Below are 27,748 nucleotides of genomic sequence, written 5' to 3'. Positions count from 1 at the left end.
ACGTTCGAAGGAAACTCTCGCGCTCGAACGTGCTCCGAGTGGCCGCATTGTTCGCCCCGCGCCCTGTCCTCTCCCCCCTCCCGCTGGAAACTGTTAAGGGAGCAAGCGGAGGGCCAAGCGCCTGATAAATTCCGGCAAAGACACCGAGACTTCTGCCCGGGAAAGAAACTTCGGACAGATAACGGAGACACGGGCCACGGTCGTATCGCCGGTTATTTTTGACTTTTTATCTAGCGCCATCTTTTCCCCGCGTTACAACGACGCGGGACAGCCCTCGCCTCGAGAGAGGAAAGAGGTCAGAGCATAAATTACGAAGCGTCAGGCGATTCTCCTCCCCGCGTTCTCCGAGGACCCTGTCTCCCCGCCATCTATCCCCCACACCAGCGGTCCTTCTTCTGCCAAAAATCGAAGGAAACTTTCATCCGCGCCCCTGTGGAACGTTCCGGATTTATGGCTGCCACAAATTATGTGTTGCGCCCGTGAAAAATGCTCCTGGTCCCGTCGGCCCGGTTCTCGCGCAATCTTGTCGCGAAACTTCTCGGATTGCTTAACGCGAGGCACGTTCGATGCGTATCATTCGACAATTCAATATTGCAACGCGTTCCAGCGTTCGATGATCAAATATTTCAACCCCTTCCATTCAAGAGGAAATAATCGATTCTCGATGTAGGAAAATTACAAGGAAAAAACGATAGATTCTTGAATTAGAGACACTCTCTATTACGACTTCGCAACGCTCGCTAAGAAGAATATTCCCCGAGGGAGTCTAAAAATTCTCGAAAAGCTCGGAACCTCCACTCTGTCATCGGCGACAGGACGTCGCTAACCGTTAAACTCGAGCTCGTCCACAAAAATCCTTGCACCCGGACGCCGACCAGGGAAAAGAGTTCGCAATCCGCAATGGAAAAAGCAAGTTGCATCGTAATCCGGTGTTGCGTTGGTAAAAAAAGCCCCGAAATAAACGCTATCGTTCCGCGTTACTCTATAAAAGGAGCTGCTCAAACGAAATTTCAACGGCAGAGGCGCGCGATTAAAAGCTGAAACAGGTCAGCCCGCGCATCACCGCGAGCGGGGATCTCGTAAACAAGCGTCGGGCGTTATTCGAGGATAATGTTGATCGCCGCGCGACGCTGTTTTTTAACGGTTCACCCCTTTGTGCTCTTCTTACGACACTGTAACGGATTATCGTTCCCGTCGGTGAAAATTCCGGCACAAAGGAGCGAAGAAAAGAGGAGCGGGGTGAGTAGGGGGACGACGGTTTTGAAGCGGAGCCGAGCTCTATATTCGCGGTGGGGCTACTGTATTATACGGAATAATCTACCGTCGACCGCCATTGAATTAAAAACGCCGGGGAAGCTTCGCAGAGCGGATGGGCCGCGCGCCGAAATATATAAAGCGTATTGACGTAGACTGCGAACGATAAGATAACGAGATCAGCGTCAGCGAGTGACCTGTCTGCATAATTTCCAGCCGGTCGCCAGCCTGCCCCGGACCTTCCCGTCCACGAGGAACCACGAGGTAAACGGACGTTTAAGTGACCTCTATTAAAACCGCCGTGGACCGTGCCCGACACTCTTAACGATTTCAATTCGCCGGTCACGTACTCCGCCGCTTAAAAATATTTAGCGAGCATTTTTGGTCCGCCGGCGAGTGTCTCTCCTTGGCACTCGTGACGTTTAAAAGGAACTTTACGCGTGGAGCACCTGGAAGTCTAACTGTTGTAAATTGCAGACGAATGATAGCACAGTTATAAATAATACAAAATCTGTTTGGAAAAACTTTCTCGTTTCGTATCGACAACGGAGTCGTGTAACGGAGTTTCCTATTAAAAAATCCAGTCCCTCGAAAAGTAATCGAAAAGCAATTCCCTTTTAGTGTTTACCTTTAACCGAGTTCGGGTCTAATCTAGTTTTCACTTAGGGATTACCAGATTAGTAGGTTCAGCGTTGTAAAATGTAAAGCTCGCGGTGTTCGTTGGTCCGGCGTCTCCGGTAAGTGGGGCACAATCAAGAGGCTTGGTTTATTATCATTTTCCTTGGTCGCGCGCCAATTATCGAATCCCGAGCGGCCGGTAATTACGGTTAAAACCTCCGGCAGGTTTTCCTTTCGTTCTTGCTCCCGACGCGGCCGCTTCCAGAAGTGTTTTTCGACGCGGCGCTTTCCACCTGATCTCCGGTTAAAAGTTAATTACCCGCGCGCGGAAAATATCTAGTGCGAGCACCGCCGGCCGGGACGGTCTCACGTTTTTCCTTCCGTTCTTTACGGTCAATTCGGGGCGAATAACGGGCGACGGTTTGTCGGTTTATCCGGCTATTAAAGAAAACGACCTGTTAACGGAAGCACGCCGCCAGGCAACCGCCATCCAATAAATGTCGCGCTAAACACCCGGGGCCAGCCTTACGTGTACGCTTTGTCTCTACCTCTCTCTTTCTCACTTTCTCTCCCTCTCTCTCTCTCTCTTTGTCATCCGCCGCGGAAGCCTTATCATCGACACTCTCCGCTAACGATCGATAACGAAACCACAACCGATTCTGATATCTCTATACTGCACCCTGGAGATACGTCGCGACTGGCGCGAAACTTTCACGTTTATACACTTCGGACAAATAGTGAAAGGATAATGTAATCCTGAAAGATTTAGTTTAACTGAGGAGAGACAGATGTAACGAAGAAAACTAGGATCGTTACTGAATAAACAATTGAAGGAAGAGTGCGTTAAAGCTTTCGAGACGACTGGTATATACGTGTACGGTTATATTTCGAAATGCATTAAAAACTTTTACACATTGTAAACGTATGTGTTCCATGCCAGCTTCGAATTGTAAACTTATAGATTCGACAGCGAAAGGGTTTAAAAGGCATGTACATTCGTTGCTGGAATTACTATGGCGGTCGTAGGATTAACTTTGTTCGAGCGTTGTCGTTTTTCGCGGGATATGGTCTCGTGAAAAAGGAAAAGAAGCTTTCGCGAGCGATCAATGGCTGAAATACTAGCAATTTCGGGTTGTATCATATAATGGAACATGATTCCATTCGGCGCGGTCAAGTTTACGAGCTGTTTTTATGGTGGAAGAGAGAAATGGCGATACGCCGGGCAGGTAGTTTATCACCGTGTATCGCGTGCGTATAGTCCGTGCTGCAGGCTGCAGGTTGCCGCCAAGGGCAAAATGTAAGCGCTAACAGGAGCACCGAGTCACCGTTGGACCCTGCAGGATAATATTTAGTATTCCCGCGGCGTCGACTGTCGCGGCTTATAATATTTCGCGTCATATTAATATTCCAGAGGGATGCTGCCCATGGAGGCGACCGGGGAGAGGCGTCCTGGACGGCCAGGATACGGCCGGAACCGCCGGTGCAGCCATTGCAATCGCGCAGGGCCGTAACCTGTGGCTCCCGCCATTTAAATCCATGTTTTCGTTATTTTTAAAAAGCCACGGTCTTTGATGCCGAACGAGAAAGCAGAAATGAGTGAAGGAGCACTGTGGAATATATCAGTATATTTTTGATACTCGATTTTTGTGAATAATAATGGAATAATATTCTTTTTAGTTATCCAAGGATTTACTTGTACCTTCGTTTTTTCTGAGAAAGCCTGTCTTTTTATAGCTTCTGAATGTGTTGAATAATTTTTTCAGTTAAAACATTAATTTCGATTTTTCTTTTCTGGATTTAACCACGTTGACTTCTGAGTACATTGCTTTATTCTATGAAATTAGCTGCAGATCATTTAATCCCTCGGGAAACCACAGAATTCCAGAAAACAAACGGCGCGACGACCGCTCGAGGTTTTTAAATTAAATCCTTAAAGCACTTTTAATATTCAGCGGCGGCGCAAAGAAGAAGATGAATTTTTCACGGCGACGACGAGAAATCCCCAGAAATCGGAATTTCAAATTAAAGAAGAAATCTGGTTAGAAATGGCCGGGCCGCAAAAGTGGCGAACCCTGTAACTAGGCCACGCCGGGGCGAGATAGATTCCAGCGGAACGGTTAATTAGCGGCGTGTCAATAATTACACGCAAAAAGGGCGGGGACAATATTTGCCTCCTAATCCGCAATTCTTCTTTGCGCTGCCGACACGCGACAAAGCCGGAATCACCGGAGCGCAAACATTATCCAAACGCTAAAACAATGGATCGGTCGGTTTTACCGGGCAGCGCGCAATAAATCGTGTACGGGCGGGGTCGCGAGGAAAACACGGAATCCGCGGCGGGGTAACGAGCATCCCGGCCGAATCAATTTACGCGGCCCGGTTTGCAAATGAATCCCGCGTATCTAGTGATGGGTTATCAAGATTCCGAAGCGTTTCGAATATTCGCGTGTCACGAGACATTCGAATCAAATCGAATAAAATTCGACGTCCTCCACCTTGCGAACGTCTTCAAAGTCTCGCCGTTCGAAACGTCTTAAAAACCGAGCAACTTCCAAGTTTCGAAAGTCTCGAATTCGACCTGAATTTCTCAACCGACTCGAATTCTGACAGTCTTGAAAGTTTCCACGCTTCGGAAGCCCGGCAGCAGGGTTCGGTCGCTCGAGTGACTCGAATTTTGAATCTCGAAAACATCCGATCGCTACGAAGCTAGAATTCAAATGGTCATCGCCGGTCGCAGGCGGTTCTCGCGAAGAACGCGGAGTTGGGTCCGAGTTTAGCTACCGACGACCGGCTTCCGGCTGCAAAAGATTCCTCGGTCGTCACGTATGCCTCCCGCGTCGCGTCGCGCGCGAAATTTCTCCGCCTGGAGAGCTTCGATTCCACCGCACGTGCCTCCGTCCGCGCGAATGCTAGCGCGCCGACGAATTCTCTCGCGAAACTTCCGCGGGAACTCGCGGTGGTCACGGGATTCCCGTCGGCTTTTTCTCTCCAGGTTCCAATAAGGCCGGGACTTGTTGATCCAACGAGTCGATTTATAATCCTTCGGAAGCCGCGACCGCGAGTCTCGTCGCGCCGACGCGATGCGCGCGGCCAGCCGATCTGCCTTTCCGAGGGAAAAGTTTATCCCCGCCGACTTACGTCAAACTTTTTTCTTTATCGTCGGAATTAAGTCCATTACAAGACTCCCTTTAAGAGGCTTTCGCGTTCACAGTAACGCGCACGCGGACTTCCTCGGCTTTCCAGCCGGGGCTTCCGGTTTTACGTGTTAAGGCCGCTTCGTACATTTTTCAGCCCTTATTACTGCGAAACTTCATTGTTCGCGTTCCTCATTCATCTTTGATGTCTCTATTGTCTTCAAAGTCCCAATTGATCGGAACGCTGCGCTCGCATCATTCGATTTTAGAATTTATCCCTCGCGAACGTCACTGTTAGCCTCAAACTGAATAAACCCAAAACTGTAATCAACGTAAATTCGATTGAAATTCATAAAAATTCTCTGATTCCACCTGTAAAAAATATCACGAAACGTTACCAGCGTGTTTATAATACGCCAATATTTGTATAATAAATTCGGCAGTGCTCTACAGGGGTAGCGTTTCACAGCCCCTCGTTTCTTCGCGTCTCTCGCCGCATAAATCACTCGATGGATGCTCGGTGGTCGACACCAGAGATTCGATTAATACTGATGAACCCCGACGCGGTATTTCTGGGTTCATGAGCGGACTTCATCGTTATTGATATTCCTCCCTTAGCGCCATTAATTAACATCGCGGCTTGTAGCACGCGGTTTTCCGAACTCGCCGTTTACCCGGTGGCAGCTCGTTACGGCCTGGCCGGCCGCCCTCGCCGTTCCGCGCGCCGATTCGGGCCGCGCCTGCGTTTCCGCTTGTAAAATAGCCGGGCAGAAGGCGCGGGAACGATGCAAGAGGAAGGAAGCAGATTCCATTTGCGGCTAAATGACTGATGCGGCCGCGTGTTGCACGTCAGGCTGTGACTCTGGACGTGCGCGATGATGTATCGTCGTAACCATCGCGGCCCCTTTCGTCGCGCCTACCTTGCGCGAGCACTCATTAACGACCGTGCACGGGAGCGGTGCGCGGCTCGGTACACCTATTCTTCTTTCGCCGTCACGGCCGAAGCGATTGTTTATTTTCGTGCAGGTTTAATGCCGCTTTTAATCACGGTTACCCGCGGGAACTCTGATATTTCGGATTCCGTCTCGTCCCTGCGACAGGTTTAAGAACGACATTTCCCAATTTCTTACAGTACTTGTGATAAGTAGACTAATCTTCATATTCTCACTGCTAACTTGAGAGTGCAATATTGCACATAATGTATGGAACTTGAAGAAATATACGTAGGGAAATCCATGTTCTATCTTAACTTCCAATCACACGCCTGATTGACCGCCTGACCGATGCTCACGAGCAGCAGCAGTTGATCAAAATTCTGGGTTAATCGACTTCCAATGACCTCGTTAAACATTCATAAAACCCCAGGAACGTCACTCCCTCAACCTAATTCCTCAAATTTCCTATACAAGTCACAGATACAGTTTATTTTATCCACCTCGAAAGATTCTTTCTTCCAGTATCCCGCGAACAGCTCTCCTTCAACAATCCTGTCGATCGCGAGGGTGACATCGGTTCGCGATCGCTGCCAGAAACTCGATAGTCCGGACTTCAGGAGCCAGGCGCAAATGTCGGGTAGAATCCGTATTACGTCGTGATATCGCTAATTGTATATTAGCCCGGCCGCTGCATTACCGGTCGATAACGCGGCCCGTTCCGCCATCCTCGTGATTCCTCCCTCCGGTGGATACGGCACTGGGCGGCCCGGTGTAGAATATTCCGGCGCTGACCGTGGCCCGCCGGTCCCGACCGGAAGGGTCGGTATAGCGGTTCCGTGTATATACTTGTAAGAGGCGCGTAATTTGAATATCGGCCTCGGTGGCGGCGCATCACCGCGAGATTACTCCATTATACCTCCATAGACAATGGAAACCGCTTACGTGCCCGTAAATGGCTTCGTCTACCGCGAGGCCGGTCCCTTCCGTTGCTCGCTCGCCTCCCTTTAAATCTTTCTCCCCGCCCCTCGCCCCGCCGCCCACGCCGGTGTATCTGCTACGACTCGGCCCTCCTCGCGCGCGTCTTCGCGTCTCCTCCCGTTTCGACCGCGCGTCCTCCGGCGTTCACCTTATTAAAGCCGTCGTTCCCCGCCGTTTAAGCCGACCGACGAGCACCACGGCGCGCTGCGAGCCGCGGCGGAATCAATTTTCGGCCGGTTAGATTCGCGTCACGATTTCGAATTGATAATTGCGACGCTAAGAAGGAAGGCGCTGATTGAGGGAAGTGATGGCTCGCGCGCATCCTGCCTTTCGCCGGAGGATCGCTGCTGTTTGCGGACCGTTTCGAGATTGCGACTTTCTTGAAATCCGTTCGAATAATTCGTTTCGGTGGAGCGAGTTTGGGAGAGTAATTGAGATCCGTGGACGCCATTTGGAAGAATTCTTTAGTAGCATTGCGCGATGTTTCGATGAAGCGTCGGAAGTTGATGGAACTCTAAATGTGACGATTTCGACATCGGTTCGGAAGCTTCGGTGCGATACGGTGAATTGATGACAGAGTTAGAAGGAACGATTACTATAAAAGCGTACGTGGAATTTAGAAGATCGTATACAATCGCAAGGATTTTAGATTTCTAAAACTGTTCGAGCGAATAGCCTGCAGCGTTATCTAAAACACCTCGCGCTTTCGAGCGAGAAACTTGAGCGGCATAAAACAGGGTAATCTAATTGCAACGTTAACAGCTCGGCGATACGCAAACACCGTATAACCGGATTGAAATCGGCGTTCAACGAAGGCGGTGGAAGAACGACGACGTAAAAATTGATCCCCGGGTCTGTTCGTCGCCGTTTCGAGCGGAGCGTGGCGAGAGAGGGTGTGCCTCGTTAAAGACGTCGTTCCCGTCCGTTAAGCCCGGCCCGACATCGTTACGATATCGTCACGTGTTCACGAGACAGGTTCAAACACGGGCTCCGTTGGCAACGGAGGGGATGTTTGCCGAGCACGAGACGACGGCGGCTCCGGGAAGAGAGGAACAGAGGCCAAGGGAACAAGGAACGGGCGGAAGAACAATGATAATCCGAGACGGAGAGGTTGTAATCGCGTCTCGTCGCGTTCCTCGACGCATCGGCGTTTTTTGCGCGAACGATTTACGATGGATACGCGTGGTTATGGCCGTTCGAATCCTTGTTTAGCTGCTATTCGACGCGATTCGACAGACGGCACTTTGCATTCCAATGGCTCCAGTGCAGCATCGTTTAACGAACGAGCTTACAATATCCTACAATTATCGCGCTCGCTAAGTTTAACCCGACGAAGACTCTTTGAAGTACATAAAGCTTTCAACATATGAAGCTAAATTACACATCGAATGCTTAAGCAATAGTAGAAAGCCGAACTATACACTGATCACTTGCTCAAGTAACTAAGTCATTCGTTTGTAACTTCGTATTCCAAATATGAATATTTCATCTGACCGAAATGTCGACATTCGTCAAAGGGTTAAATGTTGTCCTGCGGAAGGAGATGAGAAATCTGAGAAACATCAGAATATGAAGATTTTAAACAATTTGCAAACGAGACGACCAACCGATCCGAATGTTTCATTACGCGTAGCTACACGCTCGAAACTGTCAGAAGTTTCGATGACTTATCGCTACTCGCAAGGTCTATGCTTCCTCCTCGCCGCTGCTCGTCTATCCAGTCTCCTTTTTCCAGCTATCCGTTTTCTCCTCCGCTTAATGGACTTTAACGAGTCCCAAGATACAACGAGAAGAAACCGGGCCGGGAGAGGGAAGAATCGATAGGGTGCGCCGCGGTTAAATTAGAAAACTCTCCGGAGCCCGGTGCGGCAGGAATATTTAAATTAGGTGAACGCCCGCCGCAAGGACCACCCCTTAATGAGCTGGATGAGCGATCGAGAGTTTTCGGTGATCCTGGGGTTGCGCATTCGCCGAGAGTCACTTTTCTACGCTCCTCGGGAGCGGGAGATCGGGCGCGCGACACGGTCCTGCCTACCGCCGTCGTTTCGGATCCATTCGAAACAATTTTCGAAGGGGAAGAGGTGCTCTCCGTTAGAGGATCTCTCCACTTAAGTAGGCTTTATTGCTTAATAATGTATTCAATGGCCTCGCTTCGATTGATATGGACCGTTTAAATTTCCGATAGACGTACCAACTTTCTTTTCAACGTATGCCGTTCAAGAGCGAACAACGGAGAACATTTGTCTTCGAGAATCTGTTTAAATCTCTATTCAAGAAGCGTATTTCGTTAGAAATGATTGGAACGTTTGAAAAAATTAGAAACCGGCCTCGTTTACGCAGGAACGCTCATCGACGAGGAAGTCATTAGAATGTCAATGCCGATGGAAACGATCCCGGTCGCGATGAAAATTGCGAATTAGATCCCTATGATACAGTTTTGTTAGGTAGGTATTGTCACTGTATTAACACGTCGCGTTAATGACGCAGTGGTACACACCACTTTCTATGGTCATGTAAACGTAATAACGTGCATCAGGCCGCGTACACCGGTCTCCCGTCCCGATGATTAATATTGCGCGCCGTCCGACGATAATACCGTTACACTAACTTTACCGTAATTATTCCAGCAGCTCGATGGATTATTTTCTATCGAGTGAATAACTAGACACGGCGCATCATTAAATTGCTGCAATTCGAACGGCTTCCCGGCCGAAACACCATCGCCCGCACGAATATCGATATCGCGATTCCACCCCCTAACCCGTTGTGCTCGAAGGATCTCTTATTGCATGCAGGCATTCGTTGCTCTCCATCGAAATTAAGGGACCGGAATATTCCATCTGAATTTTTCATATATTATTACGTTACACAAACTTTCGTATTAAATGCCGGAATAATTTCCATCGAACCGAGTGGATATTGAAACGCCCCCTCTCGACTGCGAAGGGCGAAGGCTCGCCGGAGCGAGCCCCACGAAAACATCCGTGAGCATTCAAAAATTCAGCAAATCCCCATGTTTCCCAATGAAACTGATCATCCGATGCCCGAGCAGACACTCGAGGCTCGAGTAATACTCCATCGAGACCGCCGCTCCCGGGGAGAAAGAAACGAAGGTTTCCAATTCGAAGCGTCCCTCTTCTCCCCCACTACGGCCAGGAATTCCTCCAAGGATCCACCTCTCAATTAACGCGATTAACTTCCGAGTCCCGCGACCGTTTCGCTTCGTTATCCGCGCAACACGCATTGGACAACCGAGGCGCGTGCGTACGTACACGAAGTTCCCGGAGTCACTTCTGCGTCGGCCGTGCTGGGTGCGTCGGAGGTGAAAGAGAAGCGGAGGAAGAACGGGAACGAAAACGAGAGCGGCCCGAGGATCGAGAGTTCCGAGGGTAAGGGAAGCATCTTACGCGATCAGACTTCATAAGCAACCGGAGCTGCTCCAGTCTTCGAAAGCAAACAGCCTCTCTCTCCGGCGGTGCTCCCCTCGCTGCCCCTTCCAGAGCACTCGCCCCTCCCTCCAGCCATCTTTTAACCTCTGGTTCCTCTAACTTACAGCGCTCGCCCCCGGGACCGACGAATCCTTCGTCCTTTAAATCCTCCGGCGCAGATGGCACGGAGTGTACCGACACGGTGCACCCTACGGGAGCCCAGCTACTCTCCCCGATATTTTATATTCACCTCAAATCATGCATATTTAATCGCGGAAGCGGCTCGATCCGCTTCCCGAAGAGTTAATCGCAACCCCGCGGAGCACTGCGCACCCCCTGCGAATCAGTTCTACCGTGTCTCGGGATTTCTCCAATTCCGCAACCATTTCTGCTCGACGAAATCCGCTGCGTTCCGCCAGACAATGATATCGGACGGGAATCACCGATGGGACGTTCATGCGCCGTAACGACGTGTGTAATTAGTATTCGTAGAAATTAAAATCTATTACTGTAAGTTTTGGGAACGTTGCTAGTTACATTTAGCACTAGTTCTAGAGTTGAATTTATTTCAGTAGTGAAATTCGAAGGTGTAAGAGGAATTCATTTGTCCTGTCAAGGATTTATATGTAAAGGAGCTAATAGTGAAGATTTTCAATTAATTCCTTTTCCCGTTGGAAAATTACGGGGCGAGGTTGGTTAACGGTTATAGATACTTGTACAGGGAACCGTGTACTGTGCCAAAATCCATGTCCACCGTATAAAAGTGCGGAACAAGGGATCACTTTGTACCGAGCGTACATCCACTACACGCAGGAACAAAGTGACTGAACATTATCGGCGTGTTCAATCGCGAAGCACCTTGTAACTATAGGTTTACTATACAGGATACTATAGTAGCGTGCCTATAGGAACTAGAGTGGCGGCGTGCATGCCTCGCGAAGAGCAAGGAGCTCGCATAAACAATTAACCGAATGACTCTCTGAATACCCGGTGCAAAGTTCTCGGCGGCGCGCGCGGATATTTTCCGCGGAGCTGGCCATTAAGAAATGTATATTCGCCGTGATATGGACGTCGACTGATTCACGACCCGACGGGCGCGGGCGGAGGGCAAACACCGGCCAGCTTTTGTGCTCGGCGCATTCATCATCGTTTCCCACGTGCCGGGGCCGTCAGAAAATTAGAGGGGAAAATGGGGACGGCGGACGTAACGCGCCGAACTGTCATCGGACGGACGTCTCCCGCTGGCGAATCATTCGCGTCGAGCGATGTCACTCCGCGCGGTGTCTATTTGTGACGAGCGTTAGCGCCTCGCTGCGAGCTGGCCGTGAGAGCGCGCGGAAAAGCGAAATCGGGTACGCGGCGAGAGGTCACGGCTGGAACGCTGGTAGACCTAGCTGTTTCATTAAAGCCGCTTCACCTCTCGCGCTGGAAAGACGTATCGCGCATCGTAATGACATCTAAACATCGATAGTCGAGTTGCATTGGGTGTCGAAATGATTAGTACATACATTAGTGTACATATCCGCGTAAAACGGGTACAAAGTTCTTCGCCCAAGCCATTGTCAAACCTCTAAAATCCAGCGAGAGGTCACTAAATTTAGCTTCTAGTAAATAAGGTTTCCCTAATTAAGACGTTGATTGTTACAAGAATCTCAACAACTTCGTTTATTCTTCCGTGGCGAAGATAGACGCGATTATTGATCATTCGGTATCACAATCCTCGCGTTATTATGCAGTTACGGAGGCATTAAGGATTTTTAGTCGACATCGATCACTGTACAGAGTCTTCTTACACTGATGGATGGCTGCAAGATTAAGTAGCCGTGTCCCAATCGATCTCTGATTCCCCGAGCAAAGGAATTACAGGCGAGAAGCGTAAAGAGAGGAACGGTATAAACGAAAGCGTAACAACGAGCGGCCGCTGGAACCTTTATCAGTCTCCGGAGGCGCGTGGTTGTTGGCCAGGATCGAAAACTCCGGCGGATGTAAGCAATGGATAAGAAAGTTTCGCGGCTCTATGAAAAATGCAACGCTCGAGTTATCGTCGACGTGAATTTTTCATCGGCGCGAGCCGAGCCCCGGTTCCTCGGTCACCTCCTTCCGTTTTAGCTGGGCCCTCTCCCCTCGTTTTTTAACCGGTCCACCTTATTCCGTGGCAGAAGCGAAACGGACCGTCGGGGAAAAGTTTCGAAGTTGACCCCTGTTTCGCCGCTCGAGGAAAACTCGAGCCGCCGCGCCTGGGTACGCGGCTGCTCACGATTTCGCGTGTCCGCGCACCTAGCGCCGTCTTATCCATTAGGAACTTGAAGATTACGGTGCATAGGGCTTATGAAAATTGGATTAAGAAAATACAGGGAGAAGTACAATTTCGGGATAGATGCATTTTTAATGATCGTACCGCCGTATCCTTCTACAGAATCGTATCGCCTTAACCTTTGCGGCCGAACGCCGCCATAATGGCGACTTCCAGCTTCGATATCCATATTCGAAAGCTACGAACGAACGATTTAATTATTGAAATAACGAGAGATTGACGTGTAGTTTCCCTCGTTCCAGTATTTAAGACTGCGATGCATAACTGAGCTTTTTATGGAGACAGTTCTTGAAAGTTTGAACAATTCTCGTCCGCAAGGGTTGCAACTGTCGCTTTCTCTCGTGACTATTGAGCGTCTGAGTCAGATTCTCCCAGACACCGTCTCCGTCGCTAGATACGCAACTATTCTCCGTTCCCTAATAGAATATACCAAACGCAAAAGTGTCTAGGGCTCGCGAAATACTTATCCCGCAGCCGCGCGCGGTCGGGAACCCGCGAGAGAATCTTTCTCGCCTCTCGAACGCGGCGGAGAGAGGAAAAGCCGCGACGCGAGATCGAGCCTCCTCGGTCCTCCAGCGAATTCCTTAGCGAGCAGTCGGTATCGGGACCCGTTGTTTCCAATTTCGGTCGAAACTGAGACGCTCCTCGGTGATTTTATGGGGAAAATCTCGTCGAGCGACGCTCTCTACCCCTTTGAGCTGAAAGCCCGGCACGCTCGGCTGAGTTTGCGGTGAATCGCGGAGCCGGGCTTTAGTTCGGAAACTCCGGCCGACTTGTTTCTACTTCTTAGGATCCTCGGCGGCGCGCGTCGTCGCGGGGATATTGTAGAACTTAATTCGATCGGGCGTTGTCGGCCGACCGCCGGAATCTTTCATTATTTTCCGCGCCGCCTTAATTTCCCGTTTCATTCTCGCGGAGGAGAAACGCGCCGGTAGACGAGTAGCGGTCCCGAAGATCGCGGCGGAACGTTTTATCCGGCGGCGCGAGCGCAATCCCACGCTCGAGGGGCGGGGGCGGGTGGATTTTTGAACGGCCGTTCCGCTTGCGGAACGGCCCCCGTGTCGCATTCTCGCCCGGCGAAGAGCGCGCCGTAGGGCACTTGACTTACGTATTCAAATACTTCCTCAGAAGGAGACATTATTGCGTAAGATAATTAAACGGAGTCGCTGGAATGGATAAATTAAATCGTCTACTATTCCTCGGCCCTGTAATTAGTCGTCTACCCGAAGTGCACTGTCAAAGAACATCTCCCCGTGCTCCGTTATCAGGAGACAAGCTGTTAATTAAGTGGACCGTTCCCGGGGCCGCCCGCCCTCCGCGCCCTGTCCCGCAGCCGCCGTCCTCTGTCGTCGCAGATAACACAATCCTGGATAACGGGAACACTTTTGTACAAGTGTAAATGTTCGATGGGCGAGCACAGCGCGGCCGGATTAGAAAATCCCGATGAGCGGGGCTGCTAATGGCCGCACGCTAAATGGAACTTGAGTAATTACCGGGGAAACGGCCGAGAAGAAAGGGTGACGCTGGAAACGGGGCAGCGGCCGTCCGCGAATCGCGAGGCGTTCGGCGACTTAATTCGAAAATGAGGAAATACCTCGGCTCTTAGCCGCTCGCCGTCATTCCCCGAGGACTCCGGCCACCGGGAAATCTCTTTGGCCTCCGTTAGCCGGCGAATTTCGCGACGCCGCGTTATAGATTTAGCGGCATCGACGCGGAGGGAGGGAAATAAAGTGAGAAATGGTTCGACGGTGGCCGAGAGGGAGACAGACGGAGAGAACGAGAGAGAGAGAGAGAGAGAGAGAGAGAGAGAGAGAGAGAGGAAGGCTGCGCGAGAAAGATTTGTCGGTGGCGCTGAAGATTGGAAGCACGATGCGGGGTCACGGAAGCAGAGATAGTGGAGGTTCGAGAGAGGCAGATAGGAGGAATTCTACGGGGCGTGGACGGGATAAGTTATCCCTGTGTCGCGGGATGCACACCGACATTATTTCGTATCTTGCAGGACACTTCGGGCAATGAGGACGTCCTGCCGCGTGCACGCTGCCGGAATCCATAACGAGGCCTTATCTATCTTAGTCCGGCCTCGCGTTCTTCCCTTTTTCCTCCTTCCCTCTGTCCGTCCTTCTCCCCCTTTCTTCCGGCGCGCTATTTCGGAGCCGGGGGATAGCCGGCTATACACGTGTTTCTCTTTAAATTAGAACCCGTTCTTCCAATATCCTGCTCCCCCGCTTTAATTCCCTTAGCTGGAAATTAATGTTCAACCGCCTACGATGGATCGGCGGTCTCCGCTCGTGCCGGTAACGTTGATCGATAGCGGATCGGATAGTGGATTGAGAATAGCATCACGTTCCCCGGGCGGAAGTTGCGTAACAAATTCTGTTATTGGGGTAGCGGCGGAGTTGCTCTTGCCGGTGGCCTGTCTGTGTTCCATTGGAATTCATCGTTAGGAGCCTTTTGTTTTCCGCGATCAATGAGTTTCGGGAAATGTATTTTCGTAATTTATGACTTTCGGTGTCTTTCTCGGATCTCCTGTGCTTCGTACTCTTTAAATGTTTAGCGCTAGCGACGAACAGTTAAATTTCTGCAATTTAGTTCTAGTTCCACACTCAGGCTGCGATGAAATTTTTCCCGTACTCGTTGAACGTTTCGAATGAAATACGCACGCGCTAAGAACTCTGTACAGCTTTGGTCCTTCCCGGATGAATATTAATTACCAGAAAAGTGTCCAGCGGAAATTCGGCCGGATCACACGCGGCTAGACAAAAAGCGGATTCGGCAGTACATCGGTTAGCGTCGATTAACGCGCGACGCACGCTGCCAATCGGGCCGCCGCGTAATTGCAGGATTCAGATGCAATCGCCGCGATACGCGCGCTTTGCTTCCTATATATCATGCAGGCTCGGCTTTTCTCGCTCCGATCACCGGCCAATTTTTCAAGACAAACGAGCCCCGATTACATCCGGACAAACGTGTTTCTGTACAAAGGATCACCGCGCGTCCGCCATCGTTTTTTCCTCCTAACGAAGGATAACCGAAACAGATTAAAAGAACAAAAGAAAATCGAACTTTCAACGAGTCGGCGTTGGGAATCACAGTAGGACGACCGTCGATCGGAAGAAATAATACAAAGAAAAACAAGAGAAAAGAAAACACAGTCGAACGAGGATCGATCGATACACAAAGCCTTGAAAAAGAAACAAGCGAAAAAGCAAAGGTTCCGCGGCCGCGTGTAAATCGTAACGGTTCCACCGAATCCGCGCGATTTCCGGCGACTTTTAAACCGTCCGCGCGCGCTCCGCGGCGCCGCGAACCGCTAATAACAAACCTCGCAGGGTGATTACACGGCGTGATTTCGCGCAGATTGGACGAGTGATTAATTCTTGCGGACAATCCGCGCGCCGGTCTACCCCACCGCGTCACCGGCGGCCGCTTTTGGTCGACCAGAGCCCTCTCCCGCTTTCCTGTGTCCGTCGTCCGACCCTTTGCGGGATTTGTCGCTGGTACCAACCCCCGGCAAGGATATTTTAATTCCGGAGCGGCGGCGGAGCGGTTTGAAACGGTTATTAATTCGTGTGTCGAGGGTCCGAACGAGAGAACGAGCGAACGAACGAACGAACGGACCGCGCGTCCCGTAGCGTCGGCCTAGCTGTTGCCATCCAGGGGTTCCCCCGAATGCCAGCCGAGCAACGGGAGCGACGGAGACCGAGAGGGAAACGATGCTCGTAAAAACAACCCCATTGTTATCGCCGTCCCGTAGCTCGTTTCGCAGTGGGCGGTACTCGAATCCCGGGCTAAAGAGAAAGAAACGAGAAGCAGAATTTCGCGTATAGCTCGCAACCTGCTTCCTCTAACTACTGCCCTATTCCTCTTCCTATTCCTCCGGGCTCACCGTCGTTCTTTCTCTTTCTATGGATTCTACTGCCTCTCTTCCTCAAAGTTTCAGTCGATTCTTCCAGCTTCTGCTCTCTTTCTCCGTCCAACTTCGCGTACTCGCGCGCGAACGTGTACCGGTTGCCCCTCTCCGTTATCGCGAGAACGCTCGGCCGACGCGCGCGAGTCCAGCGTCGCTGATGTTTCTATGGAAGCACGCGGGTAGATTGATTTTCGGTCCATTTTTTGCGACGCCGCGCGATTTTTCCTCGCCCCGAACGACCGCAGCGACACGGAAACGGTTTTATACCGAAACCGGAGGGACGGATTCCTAGCCGGCGGCCGGTGCCGGGCTCGGACTGTTTAAAAACAGTTCACCGTCGACGGTCTCCACTTTCCGCTTTTTGAATTCTTGCGGTCGGACGCCTACGTTACAAAAAAGCACGTCCGCGTCTGCGGAATCCAATTCGAATTCATCAAACTAACTCGATTCGACCGCGCGAAGCAACGGGCCAGTTAATCGAGCCCGCAATCCCGACCGCGATCTCCGCGCCGAAAAGTATAACCACCGCGAAGAGTTAATAACGAGCCTCCACTCGTCCGCAATTAGGTCGGATTCGACGGTCTATAGGAGTCCCGCTTGTTTTCGAGCAATTAGCCGTCCGCGTTTAATCGCGCGACCGTAACGCGGGGCTCGTCGAGGAGCCGCCGGTTCGAAAGATAATAGATTACCATCTAGGATATGAAAATTCCATTGGCCGCCGCCGCCGCAGTCGGTGTTCGTCCATTCACGGGAAAATAAATCTCGAAGGGTCGAGGGGCCGAGCCACCCCACGTGCTTTTATATTCCGCGCGCGACGGGGTGTAGGCGCGAGTACGTCGAAATGAATGGCGCGGGTTTACGTGTGCGGGATTTCGCGAGGAGCCGATTCTTTTAGATTGATTAATGCCGGCGCACCCTTCGAAACTGTTTTGCGACCCATGTTATTCCTCTCTATCGGTCTCCCTTGCTCTTCCCCTCTCCGTTCCCTTCGCAAGCTCGCTCCATATCTCTCTTTCTCTTTTTGTCTCTCTCTCTCTTTTTCGCTTCGACCGAGCGGCAGCCCGTTTCGCGACGACAGACTCATCTCCGATTTTATGCCTCGTTTGAGGGCGCACCGTCTAACCCCTGCGTCCCCGCCGCTGCTGCGCACCCTCTCGCCAGGAAAATCACAGGCCACGAGGCTCGCGGGGACCGGTCTATTTGGTATTTAAATAAGCGTACGTGTACGCGTCGCATCGCGTCGCGTCGACGTCCCGTCGCCGTACGGGCAAGTTCACCGAGCTTCTTTTCAGGAAAAACTGGGGGGCGGCGGGAGCACGACCCTCCGATATTTATGGGAACGAGGGTACGCTCAATTAGAGCCCGGCTCCCGGCGAATATGCTGATACGAACGGCGGCGCGCGCCGCGAAAGTAAAAACAATAATTAATGGGAACTGGCTGCTCGCGATGACACGCGCACACTCGCTTTCACTTGTCACGGCGGCTTGGCCGCTGGCTAATGGAAATTATACGGGCCTGCTTGAAAAGGAGCTAATTGTTTGGGGTTGCCGGCGCGGACGGCGCGGAAAGTCTATTGAAATTGTTGGTCTGGTATTTGGGATAGTTGCGGCCGAGTTAGGGATGCTTCAGGAAGTTTTTGTGGTGGGACATCTTTAATTGGGACTGAGATGGTTCGGGTAGTTAAGTGTGTAGTTGGGATAATCAAGCAGCGGGACGAAGGAGAAACGATGCATTAGTGGTTTAGATGATCCAGATTGCAGCATGTTGTATTTCATTGGAATTTTCTGATCAACTACGATTCTGTTCGAGTTAATGTATTAGAGTCGTAGTAGATATTTAAGGGTGGTCCTCGCAAGACAAGCAAATTGCGCAATAGTCTTCGAAGGACCAATGCCACTCTATCCGCAACTTCAAAAGGAGCCATCTTAACAGAAATTCCATCGGAAGTTGAGAAATTTCCTGCTACCCCTCATCTTGCGTCAACGCTGTTTACGTTCCTCTCGTGAAAACGTAAATCCAGGTGCAGACTTCCGCAGTCCAACTGCTACATGCAGTCTTACTACTTCATAAACAACGGACGAGAGAATAATGCAACGACGAGATCGATAATGGACGCAAACACGCATAGCTTTCTCAACTTGTTCAAACGTTATCAGCGAAAATTGCCTTTCTCTGCGAACACGACGATGATTCTTATTACTGGCACGTTAACCCGAAGCGAAGACGTGGCGCATTCCCCGCATTCTGCGCGAAGAATTCTCAACACGAACGCATGCACGTAACGGAACGCGCTAGTTTCAAAATACACTTATCGATAAATCACTCGTGAAACGAAAACGTGGCAATCTTCCCCCGGGCCTCGACCTTATTTAAACCACTCGACGTTTAATCTCTGAACGCTCACGGCACGAAAGAGCACAAAAGAACGGAGTTTCTGGTAATATGAATAAAAAGAAGCTTCGAGTGCGAAGGGTTAATAATCCAATGAATCAATAACATCTCCATTCTCGCTTCATAGCTGCTCGAAGCCCACTTTCCAAGGTTTCATCCGAAAACAAAGTTGTCAGCTTTGTTCTTTGGAAGATTCGACGCTACAACGAAGACAACCAAGTTCGTTAAAAACCTACCGATCAACAGATTAGGCGAGTTCGCGGGGAGCGATCTTTCGCTCGCGCGCTGCGGAGCGAGTGATACGCGCAGCGTATACCAGTAGCGATCAGAAATATCGAGCCCGTTGATGGTCCGAGGGAAACGGCGATCGTATGGACGCTTAATTCAACGATTCCGCCGATAACGGAAGCCCTTGAAAATAAACTTGCCCCCTCCGGGTGGCCGGGGAGGGAAACGACCGAGTCAATATTGTCTTCCCGTACTAAGCACGGCTGAAGCGCAGCCCGCGAGACCGTGAGAGGGACGGAGAGGGGACGAGCGGAATCCCCTAGCTGGAAACTTTATATATCCGGGTGCGTAGTTGAGAACAAACTTGACGGAATCCAACAATAAGCCGAAGTTCCGTCTCTTACGGTGTTTTCCTTCTTCGAACGGCTAAAAATAAATACGCGGCAACATCGTCGACGGGAAAAGAGTCCCCCCGTTCGATCATCCTGCTACCACGCGACGGACAGAGCCGAGGAAAGAGAAAAATCGCTGCACCGAACTCGGGAATCTGTCGCTCGGAATATTAGGGTGGCGTTAACTGCGGCCGAGGCGTTGATCGCCTCCCTGGCTTCCCTGAAGCGTTCCGATGTAATCTGCCGAGTAATTGACGGTTAAATGTGTCCAACGACGAGCGCGTATAAATCACGTTTTTATAGATAGAGGTTGCTCCGACGGTACCAGCTTATATTTATTCTATTGTGAGCGCAGGGACACTCGGGCTTTCGTGGTACCATGTGGAATGTATATTACGGAACTTTCTCGGAGGGTAGTTCTGCAACGAAGAGGGGATGTTGGAAGAAATAAACATTTTGGGAAGATGGGAAACATAAATGGAGCGGAGTGATATTTGGAATTTATACTGTAATAGTGGAGAATCGACCGTGACGCGTTCAAGGATCCAGTAACGTATCAATCACACGATAAATATGTACGTACCCGGTGTTCATAACTTCGAATCCCTGTTCCGTAGAGGCCGACCTCGATTTAATTAGAATTTAAGAACAAAGGTAATCGAGTTAGGGACAGAGTTTGCCGGTTGCTCGCGAACGACACCAGAATCTGGCCGGACTTTTCGGAAGTATGTAACTTTCGGCGACTCGACCGCAGCCGAGAATAAAGTCTCGAGTATCCGATGCTCCGGCCCGGCCGCGGGAGGTCGCCGTGATAAAATCTAATGAGACGCGGAGAGAGAAGCTCGGAACAATCTGTGGCGAGCAACGAAATTACGGAATCCCGACCCTGTATTTTCTTCGCAATTATTTATTAACGGACCCCTCGTGTAGATCCTTTTCTGTCTCTCGATCAATGTTTCCACGGGAAACGACCGTTTCGATCGGTGCACGTTATTCATTTGCTTTTTATCTTTCAGGAAACCTCAGTGGAGATTTTATATGCACGAGTGGCAAAGTGTGTATCTATAAATTGCATTCGCCGTTTAATTTCCCTTTGGGTTTGCGGCAACCGCTCGGTTTTATTTTCAAATGTGGGACACTTATTTTAACAGGCTATTCCCTATCCTTGTAACATCCTTCAGTAAACCGTGAAAACATTTTTCAGACGAATCTTGCGTACTTCGTCGGTCGTATTAGTCATCCACTGTATCATGACCACGTCGGATTGACGAGATTTATCTGATAATGTCCGAATTGGATCAAACCGTCGGATTCTTCGCCCAATTTCACGAAGATCTCGAAGGCGTCGGCGTCTCTCGAGTCCTCTCGAAGTTTCGGCTTCGATCGAGGGACTTCAAAGTAAGAAATTCGTCGATACACGCGTTACTCGAGAAGGTAAAACCGGAAACATACGGGCCCCGGCGTTCGCGTTCTAATTCCGAAAGACAGGATACTACAATGGCGGAGCTCCGTGAGAGAGGAGCCTCTCAAAGCCGGGTACGAGCCACGAAATTTGATCAGCTCCAATTCAGAAATATCGACAACAAATAACTGACAATGGGGAACCCGTAAGAGCGATAAAGGAATAGGTACGAACTTTGCGGAAAACCACGGAACACGCCACGGTTCGTTTTTCCATAGCGCCGGGGAATTTTCTTTGAATTCGAAGAATCGACGATGGACCTCGAAGCGTGGGATGCGAAAACGGAAGAACGGTTAGAATAATTTTCCTCGTGTATCCTCCTTTATTTAACACATCGAAACGATGAACATTGACGAAAGTCGATCGAGATCGACGCAGACTCTCCAGCATCCGAGAGTGAACTTATGGAGCAATCATATATGGGTCATGTGTTCGTAAACGAATTAACGCTGGATTTACTAAGGTCTATTCTAAATAAATATTTAAAAAATTCAGTATCCACCAAATTGACGGGGTATCCATCAAATCAAGAGCCAAACAATTTTCTAGACTACCGCAAGCCCCAAGCCGAACTCGTCAAGTGTAACATCGATATTAATCTCTCGCTCGTTACACAATGGTTGATCTCATTTCCTCCGGACAAAAACATTCGAAGCTCCAGCATCGTCTGGCCAGCAGCGGCGTCGCACTCCGCAGAATTCAAAAACGACTCCGGAATTACCGGTAGGCAAAATTATCCTGACCTACATACGGTCCGCGCGACGTCGAGCGTGGAAATCTGTGATTCTAACTTCCTTCCGCGAGGATCACGTCCGCGAGACCGGGCTCCGGCGCATAAAGCGGGACTTGCCGTGGAAAACAAAGGTAAGGATTCACGAATCTCGTTTCCCCGGCATCGGGCAACGGAACAACTTCAGCCGGCTGCGGAACAATTCATCGCGCAGGAGACGTAAACAGCGAACCGTCGAATATCTGGAGCCGCGCGGCGCGGCGCGGCGCGCGCGGTTGCGTCAAAGGGGTTGGCCGCGTGTTGAAGTCTCGCTCGAAGAGAGAGGGAATCTTTTGTGAGATGATAAGAGGGAGCGAGCGAGCTAGTCAAGAATAGAGAATACGCCCGCATCGATGTATATCGCTTTCCTTTGTCAAATGTTCCCCGGGTGCACGGCTGGCCGGCGTATCGTTCGCATTAGCCTCTTTACGATCGATTAATTCCTCGGCCGCGGAACAAAACATCTCGCCGTGTGAACGATCTATAAAGTCGCCGGCGGCGGCGCACCGTCACCGGCTTTGTCGGCACGCGCGCGCTACGGACGACAAAGCGCGCGCGATAAAAATACCTTCATAAAAAACTGCGACCCGGCCACGGAACGATTAGCGAGCGCGCGCGATCGCGGCTCGATCGCGCCCTCCAATTTTTTCGCGATCTGCCCCGAAATGGACCGTCCCACGCCCGGCGGTCATCGATCCGACGGGATCACAATGGTGTACGACCGGACTAATCGTTATCCGCATTCCGTGGGAGATTCCGACGGTGGAACTCCTTTTCAATCTTTCGTTGCGGCTTTTAGGTTAACCCTTTGCACTCCGAACAATTTTTAATATCTCTCGGCAACTCCGAGTCGTTTTTACCGTGAGGAGCGCGCCTCTATGGACGACGTCGTTAAAAGAAACACGTATACATTTTAAAGGTATCAGCTCGTCTTACAATGTCGCAACGACGGAGTGCGAAGAGTTAATTATGGCGCTTTAACATAATTGTATTATTTGATTTTGGAATGACGAGTAATCAATGGTTCGACGATATTACTGTGCCGCTCTGCGTGTTTATATTAGATTTGAATGGATTGCAGTAGACTCTGTAGAGACGAAGGTCAGACAATATTTGAGCTGTGGTAAGATATTTGTTGACGAAGGGAGCATTATGGTTCTATTCCTCCGACATTCATCGTGTTTGCTCCCTGTGACTCACTCTGTTTCCTAAAATTGAAAATCGGTGTCGAGGGAAGCCACGTTTACTCTTTGCAGGAGGCCGAGGCAAAAAATCATGGGCCAGATGAATGTCTTAGCCGTCCAACATTCCGACGCTGTTTCGACGAGCGTGAAACGGAGTATTTTGTATCGCGAGGAATTCAGTGGTTATTATTTGTACTAGGAACCGCTGTTATCGCGTCACTCTATTCGTCCAACGTTCAAAGCGTAAATCGCAATGAAAACGGTGGTCGAACGCGAGAGCTCTCCTTTATATTTTATGTCTTTCGCAATTGATTTGATGGTCTTTGCCGGCGACCAGTCGTCCCGAAAAAAATCGCCGCGTTTCACGTTTCGCGCGGAACGAAACGCGGCTGATTAAACCGATCCGCGTACTCGAAACGACCGAGCGAATTGCATTTATTTTCGCAGGAAGGAAAAATCGCTCGCGTTTCAATGAGGCGCCAAACATTTGGCCAACTCGTCAGTAATGTCCCCTTTGCGGAGAATCGAGCAACAAAGCGGGAAGAGTGGCCGCAAGCACGCGCATCTGTTTAATTCGAACTCCAGTGTAAACAGTGAGCGAGCACACTCCGTCAGTGACGTTTCCGAGCCGCATAAAAACGTCGCTCATTTCGAAAAGGGAATTAGCAGCTCGCGGGACGGTCAACAATGAAAGAAAGCGCGCATCGATTGCCGATCGGGGACCCGAGGAATCGACGGTGCCCCGAAGATGTCGGGGCCCGAGCGGTTTCGAGCGCGAATTATCGGGCTCATGTCTCGCGATTCCCGAATTAACGGTCCTGGCTCACGGGCTAATGAAAATGTACAGTTAAATTAGCAGCGTCGACCATTTGGGTCTTGGCCAAGCGTGAAATTTACAAGCGCGATAAATTCCGGCCGCGAGCTCGCGGCTCGGAATTGTCCGTAGGAATCCGCGACAGGTGTAACGAGCCGCGGGTCTCGTCTTTCGTCGGCGTCGCGATCGAGGCACGCGGAAGTAGAAGATCCATTTACTCACTGTTTCGGAGATCCACACCGGCGAATCCCGAAGAACGGTGCGGCACCGCCGGCAATCTCCCAAGAAGTTGGACGCGCGGCTCGCAGTCGAGGGAAACGTTGAGAAAACAGGTCGCCGGGAAGCAGCGGCGGTTAAGCACCAAATACAAACAACCGTCGATCGTCACGTGCCACACAGAGTAACGCACTAGAAGGATCCAGCAGCCGATTCTCCACCACGGATAAACAAAACACTGTGAACGTGCCGCGGGATCGACGAGATCGACGACCGTTCCCGCCCCCGTGCGCTCCGCCGGCAATTGGCTCGCACTGAAAACACGACATCCACCTTGACACCGTCCTTTATCCTCGAGATCGTCAACGGGACCGTGGCCGGGCCGTCGCTGTTTCGGCGGGTCGCGACGGAGCTTGGCAACGGTTCCGGTCCCGGCGATTCATCGAGCGTCGATCGAATTCCCCGCGAAACACGACCGTCCGAGAGCCCGAAGGACGCGGGATCTCTCGAGCCACGCGGGGCTCGAGACGGGAAATTCGTCGATGCGAGCGGGAGGAGAGACGGACACGAGGCGAATCAAGCGGCTGCGAGCGGAGGGCTGAAAAGGCGAGAGGCGGGAGAAAAGAATGGCGGAGAAGAAGAATGGAAGAATCGACGCGGGTAGCGGACGAGAACAGGTCGGAAGAGAGGAACGACCGACACGGCGACGGTCGCGTGGTATCGATTCGTGGCCGTGGAAAGCCGGCGAGGTAGCCGAGATGGAGAGAGAAAGAGAGAATGATGAAGAGAGAGAAAGACGGGGGTGGAAAGGGGGAGAGAGAGCAAGCTTTTTCTTCGCGTTCTCTCCCTCTTTTCCCTAGTGTACTAGTATGCAAGTGAACTTTCCCCGTCTCTCCCTCTCGCGGTCCGTCTCTCCGCCGGTCTCTTCATCCCTCTCACCGTAACGTTTGCAACCCTCGTGCGATGCGGTCGGCACACGCCACTCTCCAGTTCGTGAGAGAGAGAGAGAGAGCGAGCGAGCGAGCGAGAGCACAGTAGTCAGTGTCTCTTATCCGGACAATAATCGCGCGCGATCGAGTCGGCCGGGAGTCGATCGCGTTGCGTCAACGTTGACGGCGACGGTAACGACGGACACGACGACGACCACGACGGAGGCAACGTGCGTAACCGGAACGACGCGTGCGTGCCACGAAAGAGAGACGCGTCTCCCTCGAACGTCCGGGTCGGACTGAGCGCGGCGGGGCGATCCCGAGACCCACGGAGTCGTTCGAGGTACCGACTACCCCCACCCGGAGGAGCCACGCTTCGGCTTTCCCAACCCTCGTCCTGCGCTCGCCTCCCCTCGACTGGAACCCCGACCGGCAGCGTAGCGATGGCCGTTCAACGTCCCTCCGAGCCGAGTTCCCGAACAATTTCGCATTAGGACACTGGACAATTAGCCTTTCGCGGTCCGAAGTGTTCTTGGCTCTCCGCTTCGGAACTTTCGACGGTGTTACACTTCGACAACGTCGCATCGAGTTTTTCCAACTTTCCCGGAGGAACTCGCGAACGGCGCAGCTATCGAGATTTCAATTGAGAGCTGATTTCTTTAGTAATTTCCCCGGGAAACGTCTGTTACCTTTTTAATCATCGGCGAACCCGGGAATGTTTCGGGAACGCTCGAGACCGTTTGGGAAACTTTGAGGTTACAGCTGCGACATTATGAATAATTATAGCGGAAATTAGAGGGATACTTGACTGTTGGGGTGAAACGAAGGTTCGCTTTGACAGTGCGCCAGAAAGGGTTTGAGGTGCGCGTTCGTTTCAGGGTAGAGCCATCGCGAGGGAATTTCTCGTGAACGAATACTGTCTTGCGAGTAACGGTGAGTTCGACGATGCCGTGACACTCGCTGTCGACACTGTGTCCGCTCGTGAAAAATGCTCTCCACGGTAACACGCTACAGTTTTTCTGTAAAATGGACACGTAGATCTAGAGCATGCCCCCAGTGTAGGACGCGGGTCCCGGTGCAACTGGTGGCGCGTGGAACACTGCTTTTACGAGTATCGTCAACCCCCTGTTTTGAAATATTTTCCTCCTCCGAACGGAGTATTTCGGAGTCCGGACTCGCGATGATGTCCGGTAATTTCGAGTTTGAGTGGTGGGGAATTTTCAGAGTGGGAAAGATATGTATGCTTGGGCGAAAGTTCGCAGTCGAATCGTATATTCCTGGAAGCATAGACGTACTACGCGAATCTACGAGTTTCTGCGAAGAGGAATAATTCTATTCCCGAAAGACGAGTAATTAAAAGTTTCAGAATCTGTTTACGAAGATGCCAGTAAAATCATTAAACAATTCTAAACCTAATTCAACGCAAACGTCGCGTGAAAATGGCACAAAGATTCCAAGCTTTCCATTAACAAAGGACAGAAGATGAAACGAAATCTATCAGCAGTCATTAACGAAACAAGTTTCATGTTTTCTAAGGAACCGTAGATACATTGAGTTTCCAGGATTGACTCAACGACTCTAAATGCCTCGAAGCCATCGCTACCTGCAACGTACCCATTCGTGTTTGCCGCGCTCCGTTCCCCTCTGCCCGCTCTCATTCTTTCTCTGTTCCTCCTGCCATCTCGCTTTCCCTACCTATATTTCCCTACCCCTCCACGTAACTCTGTCTCGGTTAGCCCGCTTTTCACCCTCTTTCTCCGGCCGCTACCCCCTCGAACAGCGGTGCGCGCTTTCGGAAACCGTCTCCCTTCTTTCCCCGGCACTCGGCGTTTCTTCGTTCGGCCCTCGCCGCGGCACATTTCGTCCCTGCCTTCGGGGATTTTAAGGCCCGCTCAGCCGCAGCGTTGCCGATTTAGCGGGAGCCCCACTCTTGACAGTGGACTAATCTTTTTATTGATTTCGTTTAGGACAACACCTACCCTTCCACCTGTACACGCGCCACCAACCGCTGCCTCTTGTTTTCGTTGTCCTTCCGCGACTTAAGCCGGGTGAAACGCGGTGATTGTGGATTTGGAAATCCGATACCAACACGTAGGACCTTAGAAAAAGGATTCAATACACTGATACCGCTTGCCAAGAGAAGTAACGAATGTTCCGCAAACATAGAAGCTAATATCGATATTTCTACTGTACAATCTACTCCTTTATTTAAGAACATTCGTGTCGCCGTTGCTTGTAATGCAGCTTGTAACAAGTAGAAACCAGGATTCGCCAAGTAAAATTGGAAATAGGATTATACAATTGGATTAAAGCTGTCTGAAATTCTACAAACTGGACCGGAATTTATTTAAAATAGTCGAACGCGACCGGGCTGGTGGAAGCGAAACAACTTGCACGGAAACGTCCGGTGAAATAACGTCGATCCTGATTGATTAATAAATTGCGGGTCCGCCATTATTTCGGCTCGACGAGCGACTTGGCGCTAAGGTCGCGTTTTGGTACATTGCCATGGCATCGCGGTTCCTGCCTCGACGCCGTCCCCCCCTCCCCCATCCATCCTTCTTTTTTAATACTATCTGTCACTGATATATCGCGCGTATCTGAATCACGCGAACGGTGATTTATGCCGCTCATTGCGCAAGAAGGATCGGGGAGTCTCTCGAAGCTACTGCTGCGCGAATACATCTTACGAATGGGGTGGCCACCTCCGGGAAACCTAAACTCGCCAATCGCATAATGGATTCCCGTATATATCTTTGGGCTTGGCCAAACGCGAGGGAATCAAGATTGA

The 27,748-nt window shown here is 50.9% G+C and overlaps 1 protein-coding gene across 3 annotated transcripts in view; it reads right to left on the bottom strand.

Annotated features, from left to right (window-relative positions):
* LOC116424631 (uncharacterized) overlaps window positions 1-25,245 on the bottom strand; it is a 395,606-nt gene extending 370,361 nt beyond the window's left edge. For 2 of the 3 annotated variants that reach the window (XM_076368087.1, XM_076368089.1), the window contains exons 1-2: window positions 24,968-25,245; window positions 24,035-24,342 (exon numbers count right to left, since the gene is read on the bottom strand). The gene's annotated coding sequence lies outside the window, so the exon portion shown is untranslated. Of the gene's footprint in view, window positions 1-24,034; window positions 24,563-24,967 lie in introns of those variants that run through there. The other variant, XM_076368088.1, reaches the window with a different exon arrangement.
* Window positions 25,246-27,748: the final 2,503 nt, after the last annotated feature.

The sequence above is a fragment of the Nomia melanderi genome, chromosome 5 (genome assembly GCF_051020985.1).
Source record: "Nomia melanderi isolate GNS246 chromosome 5, iyNomMela1, whole genome shotgun sequence".
NCBI classification, from domain to species: Eukaryota; Metazoa; Arthropoda; class Insecta; order Hymenoptera; family Halictidae; genus Nomia; species Nomia melanderi.
This window is presented reverse-complemented; position numbering and strand designations above follow the sequence as displayed.